We start from the raw sequence: 9,441 nt of genomic DNA, 5'->3' as shown, positions 1-9,441 counted from the left end.
ACTTTCTCGTTCCCTTGTTCTATTTTTTCTTTTTTCTCAGTCCCTCGTTCATTTTCCTTCTTTCTCGTTCCCTTGTTCTATCTTTATTTTTTCTTTTTTGTCATTCCCTCATTCTTTCAATCTCATTTTTACTCACTCGTTCCCTCATTCTTATTTTTCCTTTTTACTCATTCCCTTTTTACTTGTTCCCTTGTTCTTTCATTTTTATTTCTCATTCCCTCATTTTCTTTTTTATACTTTCTCATTCCCTTTCTCATTTCTATATTTATTTTGCCTTCTCTTGTTCCCTCATTCTTTCTATCTTTGTCACTTTCTCATTCCCTCGTTTTCATTTTTAACTTTTTCATTCATTCGTTCTTTCATTTTTTCTTTTTCACTTTCAATAGCTTGTCTTTCTTTTTCCTTATTTCTCATTCCCTTGTTCTTTCATTTATCCTTTTCACTCATTCCCTAGTTTTTCTTTCTTTTTCCTTCTTTCATTCCCTTGTTCTATCTTTTTTTTCTTTTTGTTCCCTCATTCTTTCTATCTTTATCCTTTCTCGTTCCCTCATTCTTTCATTTTTCTTTTTACTCTCTCATACCCTTTCTTTTTTCCTTCTTTCTCGTTCCCTCGTACTTTCATTTCATTTTCCTTCTTTCTTGTTTCATTTTCTATCTTTTTCTTTCTTATTCCCTCGTTCTTTCATTTTCATCCTTTCTCGTTCCCTCATTCTATTTTTCCTTTTCTCGTTCCCTCATTCTTTAATTTTTCCTTTTTTACTCTCATTCCCTTTCTTTTTCCTTTTCTCTTTCTCTCGTTCTTTCATTTCTTCATTTTCCTTCTTTCTCATTTCCTCGTTCTTTCTTTCTCATTCCCTCATTTTTATTTTTCATTCTCTCATTCCCTCATTTTCATTTTTCCTTTTTTATTCTTTCTCATTCCCTCGTTCATGTTTCCTTATCTCATTCCTTCATTTTCTATTTTTATCTTTTTCCTTCTTTTTTATTCCCTTGCTTTTTCTTTATCGTTTCCATGTTCTTATTTTTGTTTTTCTCATTCCCTCATTCTATCTTTTTTCCTTCTTTCTTGTTCCCTCATTCTTTCATTTTTTCTTTTTTACATTCTATATATTTTTTTCCTTTTCTCTTGGTCCCTCATTCTTTCATTTCTTCATTTTCTTTCTTTCTCATTCTCACGTTCATTCTTTTTCCTTCTTTCTCATTCATTCATTCTATCTTTCATTTTTACTCATTCCCTCATTTATTTTTCTTTTCTCATTTCCTCGTTCTTTCATTTTTAATTTTCCTTGTTCCCTCATTCATTCTTTTTCTTATACTTTCTCACCGTTCTTTCTTTCTCCTCCTCATTCCCTCGTTCTTTCATTTTTCCTTTTTTACTCTCTCATTCCCTTGTTCTATTTTTCCTTTGTTCTCGTTCCCTAATTCTTTCTATCTTTCTTTTCCCTTTGTTGTTTCCTTGGTCTTTCAATTTTTCTTTATTCTTTCTCATTCCCTTGTTCTTTCATTTTTTTTCTTTTCCCTTTTTTCTCGTTCCCTTGTTCTTGCTATCTTTCTTTTTCCTTTCTCGTAGTCAAATGGTGGCTGGAATTCTGCCACATAGTGGGCCAACAACTCATGATTCACACGGGTGGATGCCTGTCATATAGTGAGCTAGTATCTCACTATTCACATGGGTGGCCTATCAAATAGTAGGCTAGTAACTCAGGATTGACATATATGGCTGGAATCCTGCCAAATAGTGAGCCCACCCAGGATTCACATGGTGGCTAGAATCCTGCCAAATAGTGAACCACCAATGCAGGATTCACATGGTGGCTGGAATCCTGCCAAATAGTGAGCCAACAACTCTGGATTCATATGGGTGGAGGCCTGCCAGCCACTTACTCAGGATTCACATGGGTGGAGGCCTGCCAAATAGTGAGCCACCAATTCAGGATTCACATGGTGGCTGGAATCCTGCCAAATAGTGAGCCAACTCAGGATTCATATGGGTGGAGGCCTGCCAAATAGTGAGCCATTAACTTAGGATTTACATGGTGGCTGGAATCCTGCCTAATAGTGAGCCACCAATTCAGGATTCACATGATGGCTGGAATCATGCCAAATAGTGAGCCAACTCAGGATTCATGTGGGTGGAGGCCTGCCAAATAGCCACTTACTCAGGATTCACATGTGTGGTGGCTGGAATCCTGCCAAATAGTGATCCAACTCAGGATTCATTTGGGGGGAGCCTGCCAAATAGCCACTTACTCAGGATTCACATTTGTGGTGGCTGGAATCCTGCCAAATAGTGATCCAACTCAGGATTCATATGGATCAGGGATGTCAAAGGCCCTCTTGGAGGGCCGCAATCCAGTCGGGTTTTCAGGATTTCCCCAATGTCTATGCATGAGATCTAATTGCATGCACTGCTTTCGTTGTATGCTAATAAATCTCATGCATATTCATTGCAGAAATCCTGAAAACCCAACTGGATTGCAGCCCTCGAGGAGGGACTTTGACACCCCTGATATGGATGTAGGCCTGCCAACTAGCCCAGACATGGGCAACTCCAGTCCTCGAGAGCCGGAATCCAATTGGGTTTTCAGAATTTCCACATGAAGATGCATGAGTTCTATTTGCATGCACTGCTTTCAATGCATATTCACTGGGGAAATCCTGAAAACCCGATTGGATTCCGGTCCTCGAGTTGCCCACCCCTGAACTAGCCACTTACTCAGGATTCACATGGGTGGAGGCCTACAAAATAGTGAGCCATCAACTAAGGATTCACATGGTGGCTGGAATCCTGCCAAAATAGTGAGCCTTAGATACCAATTCAAGATTCACATGGGTGGAAGCCTGCTAAATAGTGAGCTAGTAACTCAGGATTCACATTGTGCCTGCAATACTGCCAAATAGTGAACCAACTCGATTCACATAGGTGGAGGCCTGCCAAATATTGAGCCATCAAATCAGGATTCACAAGGGTGGAAGCCTGCTAAATAATGAGCTAAAATCTCAGCATTCACATGGCTGGAATCCTGCCAAATAGTGAGCCATCAACTCAGGATTCATATGGGCGGAGGCCTGCCAAATAGTCACTTAGGCTTCTCATAGTGGCTAGAATCCTGCCAAATAGTGAGCTATAATTTCTAGTGAGCAACAACAGAAAAATCCAACTGAAGCTGCAGTAAAAAATTACCAAAACGGAAAAACCAACAGAAACTGCAGGCAAGATTTATTGTACCAAATTAAAATTTTTTGAGGCGCTTTACTTCTGGCAGTGACCCTTAGTGAATTGAATACACAGGCATTTGTTGTTACCCTTATTCTTTGCGGTATATCTTATACCTTATTTACCATGGACCCCTGACGAAGGTGTACTGTCCGAAACACGGACCGTGTTGGGTCCCTTTGTTGGTAAAAAGGTTTTTATATTACTGCATTTTAATTTGGTACAATAAATCTTGCCTGCATCTTGTACATTGCCTGCAGTTTCTATAATTTCTAGTAACAGCATGGCTAGATGTTTGCCAAATAGTGAGTAAATAAATCAGGAATCAGCATGGCTGGAAGTCTGCCAAAGAGCGAGTTAGTAACTCTGGATTCACATGGCTGGAAGTTTGCTAAATAATAATCTTGTAAGTCAGGATTCACATTGGCTGGAAGCCTACCAAATAGTGTGCTAGTAACTCAGAATTCAGATTGCTAGAGGCCTGCCAAATAACAAGCTAGTAACTCAAGGGGGAATGAGAAAGAACAAAAAAGAAAATTGAAAGAACAAATTATCTAACAATTCATATTGCTGGCAGTCTGCTAATGAGCTAGTAACTCAAGATTCACATATCTGGAAGTCTGCCAAATAATGAGCTAGTAACTCAGGATTTACATGGTACCTGGAATCTTGCCAAATAGTGAACTAGTAACTCAGGATTCATATAGCTTGCCAGATAGTGATGGTATTGTTTTTGTGTGTATGTTGGTTGTATTGTCATAAAGCTTTCTCCATTTTCTTGGCTCTGACTATTAGGCTGGCTGCTGTATTCTGGTGTTTGTAATATTTTGAGTTATTTTTCTGAATTCCATTGTATGGAGAATTGCAGTAGTCCAGGAATAGCAGAATTGCTTGACTGATTGTCCTGTTGTCTTGGTCTGAAAAATTGCCTCACTACTGAAGTGATTTGGTCGATATTTTTGACTCTTCCCTAACCTATATTTCTGTGCATGGCAATGTTGTTGTAGTTGTGTTGTTGTATAGTTTCATCATGTTGTAATATGCAATGCGTTATATGCTGTTGCACTGTATGTTTTGTAGTGTTGTGTTGTTGCAGTTATGTAATGTTTTGTCGTCATGTTAGTTTGCATTGTATGTTATGTAGTGTTGTATTCTTGCAGTATGTTGTATTGTTGCACTGTATGTTGTGTGTTGTATGTAGTATGTGTTGTGTATTGTGTTGTGTAGTATGTAGTGGTATTGTGAGCTGTACAGTGTGATGTGTGGTATGTGTTAGACCCGCAATTGTGGGGGCTGCTGGATATGAAGGGGAGACAGGTGCTGGATCTGGTCTGGGGGGAAGACTGCTGGACCAAAGTGAGGGGGGACTGGAGCTGGAGGGAAGGGAGAGGTGCCAGACCCACACCTGGGTACTGAAGGGAGGGGAAAGAGGTGTTGGATCCATGGGAAAGGAACTAGAGGGAGAGAGGTAAGGGACCTGCAGGGTGGAGAGAGAAGGGAAAGAGAAAAGCTGAACCAAGGAGATAAAGGGTGAGTTAAATATTGAACATAGAAGAGGGAGGAGTGTGTGAGACACATTGGTGTAAGGGAGTAAGAGAAGGGAGAAGCTGGACACAGTGAAATATACAAAAAGAGCGATAGTGGGATTGTTGGGGGCATGGATGGAAGCATAGGAACAGGGACAAAAAGGAAATGCTGAATGGGGTGGTAGATGGACACAGGGGTAATGCCAGACATGGGAGGGTATATGGACACAGAGGGAAGATGGCTAGACATGGGGAGAATAAGAAAACGAAAGGAAAATGCTAGACTTAGGAGGGCATAGGGATATAGAGCAGTGATACTGTACACAGGGGGATGACAGAATGGCAAGATGATGAAGGAAGGGAGATGGGCACAAGGGAAATACTACAAAGGGACATAAAGGAGACATAGAAAAGGAAGATGCTGAACATGGGGAACAAAACATACACAGAGATAGAAGATGGATGGTGAGCATAAAGAAGAAATGTCAAATGGTCAGGAGACCCTGGCAAATGAGTTAAGAGAAGACAAAATAAAACAGACCAGTACGTGATACCAACATGATTTGAAGAATAAAATGAGACAAAACATAGAAAAATAATTTTATTTTCTATTTTGTGTTTAGAAAATCTGATTTGAAATATGTATCCTGCTAGAACTGGTGTTAAACATAACTGGTAACCGCAAATCCCAGGCTTTGCTTCTTTAGCTTCTAACCGGCTTAACACTATTCCTGCCATGTGTGACTTAACTATTCTGTGAGCTTGATTTTTTTATGTAGCATTCTGTAGTAATGTGGCTTGTTCAGTTTTTTTGATAGTGGAGGGGATATTTGTGAGGGGGAGGAGAGGGGAGACAGGGGTTTTGTTGATCCTTGCTCTGTATTTGTGATTTATAAAATAACAATTGTACAGAATATTGTTTCTTTTTATACTTTAAAAAAATAAGTTCAATATAAAATCATAACTATTTGAGGACTGTGTGGGTAGGATCAGGTGGTTTGCGGGAACAGGGACTGAGCTTCCAGAGACAAGGACCGAGCACAAGGGGATGGGGACAAAGTTTTCCCCCACATCATTTTCTAATGGCAACTCCAAACGGTGGGGTATGTGTAGCTGATTCTGGATAAATTTCTATGATCTGTGTCCAGCATAAGGCAAAACTAATCAGGAGCAAGTATGCATATTTTATACCACATTCAAAACATCAAAATTAAGGCTTTTCCTATCTTGGTGGTGGGGGGTTGGGGTTGGAAAACATCTTTAGTGGAACTTAGTGAGCAAAATGAATAATTATTGGATTATTTGTTCAACATTACCTTAATAATGAACATGACTGTTGGGCAGACTGAATGGACCACACAGGTCCATCTACTATGATATGCCATCATTTACTATGATACAACACAACTAAAGTTACAACTATAGTTACCAAAAAAAAAGGAGTCCTGTGATGTGTTTAAATAGAAATTAACAAGCTGAGCTCGTTAGGGTTCAGTATTTGTGTATAGCCATTAGCAGGTGGTGTAGGTCAGTGTTCTTCAACCTTTTTACACCTATGGACCGGCGGAAATAAAATAATTATTTCGTGGACCGGCAAACTACTAAGACTGAAATTTATTTTAAAAAATCATCGCCGCCCCGTCCCCGCGAGCTCGATCCCACAAACCTTCTGATCCCATCCGCACAAGCCTCAAATAGTTATGATTTTATATTGAACATATTTTATTAAAGTATAAAAAGAAAAAATATTCTATACAATTGTCATTTTATAAATTCAAATAATACAGGGCAAAGATCAACAAAACCCCTGTCTCCCCTCCCCTTCACATATATCCCCTCTACTATCAAGAAAACTGAATAAGCCAAATTATTACAGAATGCTACACAAATATCATGTAACAGAATACCACAGTCACACATGACAGGAATGGTGTTAGGGGAGTGGAACTAGGGCAACTGCCCCCTGGTCAGAGAGAGCCCTAAGCCAGCTGGAAGCTAAAGATGCACTGCCTGGGCTTTGCACTCCCCAGTTATGTCTAGCAAGATACATATTTCAAATCTGATAAATTTGAATCACAAGATAGAAATAAAATTATTTTTTTCTACCTTTTGTCGTCTCTGGTTTCTGCTTTCATTGCCTTTTCACTCTCTTCCAGCCAGTGTCTGCCCTAAGAACATAAGAATTGCCACTGCTGGGTCAGACCAGAGGTCCATCATGACCAGCAGTCCACTCACGCGTACCATGGCCCAGTACAGTGGCATGATAACCTTCTCCGTCTCTTCAGTCCAGCATCTGCCCCTTCCATTCACTGTCTGTCTTTCCCTGCCATCTGTCCTCCTGCCCCCCCCCCCCCCAATTTGGTCTGGCATCAATCATCTTTCTTCTGTTCCCCTCATGGTCTGGCATCTCTGTCCTTCCCTACCCCCTGTGGTTTTTAGCATCTCTCTCTTCTCATTTCCTCCACTCAGATCTGATATCATTCTCTGCTCTCTCTTCCCTTTTCTTCTCTGGTCTTCCTTCTCTATTTTCTGCCTCCATCTAAATTAAATTCTTACTATTTAGTCCCGTTTCCCTTTTTTCACTGTGTCTACTCACAGCTTGTCACCCCTTTCCCTCACCCCTCCATTATCTTACTATTTTATTCCCCCTTTATTTATCTCCTCCTTCCATCCAGTATGTGTTCTATCCCCACTTCCATTCAGCATCTGCTCTCCCCTCTCAACTGACATCCATCTGCCTTCTGCCATCTGCTTCGATGATGCAATGTGGGCCGGCTTAGCAAAGGCTCCGAGGCTGCCTCATGAAACCGCGCTAAACTACTGTTTAGGGGCAGCTCTGTGCCAAAGTTAAAAGCACACAGAGCTACCGCTGGTGGTCTGGAGGTGCAGAGACAAGGCAGGAGGCAAACGCGGTCGAAGGCAGGAGTACCGGCGAAGGCAGGAGTCCCGGCACAGCGACTGCAACAGGAAGTTGCAAGTCAACTGACGCCGGCCTTTCGTTGCGGCGGGGACCGAATCCTTCGCGGACCGGCTAGATTTTTTTGAGGACCGGCACCGGTCCGCGGACCGGCGGTTGAAGAACTGTGGTGTAGGTGATCATGTTTTATTTACACTTTACACAGATAATCTCATCAGTTTCAACATAACATACATTTAAGAATTACTTTGGTCATTTGAGAACAGCAGTGCAGCAGGCTGTTGTTGAAATTAATTTTTTCCACATTGACATTTGGTTCCTATCTGTATAAAACAATCATTTGTTGGGATTGCTCCTAAACAGCACTTGCAGGTCAATATGCAACCACTACTGTTAGAATTTTTATACACACCTGCTATAGCAGTTACAAATGATCTGGATACTGGTGCTGTATCTGGTGTGTAACTGGTGCTGAATATATGAATGCACTGGTACCCAAATAGGGAAATACTAAGCACCACTATCCAGATAACTAACAGAGTGGTGTTGACGGTGGGGTCAGGTCGTGTTTCATTAGGTTGCAGGTGAGAATTTCTAGGTCTTCAATTGATTTGGAGTCAATGACCTGGAAGTTAAAGTGGTCTTTAAGGATGATGGCGATTCAGCAAATTTCATATAATTGGAAGGACTGGAGGAGACTAAATTACAGTTTTTGGTGGAACTCTTTGTGCCATATCTATAAAATGGAAAGATTTATTGCAGTACAAAGAGGGTATTTCAAGACATTTCAGGATGGGTTCATAGACAACGGCGCGAAAGACAAAGGCGCACCCGGACAATTGAGCGCAGCGCGGAGGCGCGCGCCGCTCTAAATTACAGTTTTTAGGGCTCCGACGAGGGGGCGTGGGTTGTAACCCTCCACATTTTACTGTAAACTTAACTTTTTCCCTAAAAACAGGGAAAAAGTGAAGTTTTCAGTAAAATGTGGGGGTTACAACCCCCCAAACCCCCCCACAACGCGGCGCGATGTCTATTAAGTAAAGTGGGGGGCTTGCCCCCCACGCCCCCCCGTCGGAGCCCTAAAAACAGTAATTTAGAGCGGCGCTCGCCTCCGCGCTGCGCTCAATTGTCTGGGCGTGCCTTTGTCCCGGCGCACTTTTGACCTGACACCTTCAGGATGTGTGGAAACCATTAGCAAAATTTTGTAAGGATTAGTTGAAAATATTTCCCTTTAATGTATCAATTAATTTGGGTAGGGTGAGGGATATTTTATTAATACATTTTTTATATGATTATGGAATATATGGTAGGGAGGGGTGGGAAGGGGGAGGGATAAAAATTTACATACTGTACAAATGATAGAATGTAAAATGATATATTTATTGTTAATGTGATTGAATATATATATAAATTTAATGTAATTTTGAAAATGAATAAAGAATTTATTAAAAAAAAAAAAGGATGATGGCCATTCCACCACCTCTTTTGAAGTTTCTGGAGCGGGGAATGATCTTATAGCCCCTAGGTATGATGTCATGGATAATTATGTCAGTGTCAGAGATAAGCCAGGTTTCGGTTAGGAATACTAAGTCAAGTTGGGATTCAATTAGCCAGTCCTTTACTAGTTGAGGTTTATTTCTAATGGAGTGTATGTTAAGGTAGGCACAGGAGAGGGTGTCCAGGGCGGAGGTGTGTTCTGAGGTAGTGATGTTCTTTAGCTGGCATTGTTTTCTCAGGGAGGTATGTTCTGAAGAGTGAGGGGTGGTGTGAAGTATTTAGAA

This window comes from Geotrypetes seraphini, chromosome 2 (assembly GCF_902459505.1).
Source record: "Geotrypetes seraphini chromosome 2, aGeoSer1.1, whole genome shotgun sequence".
NCBI lineage: Eukaryota > Metazoa > Chordata > Amphibia > Gymnophiona > Dermophiidae > Geotrypetes > Geotrypetes seraphini.
Note: the sequence above shows the minus strand (reverse complement) of the source record.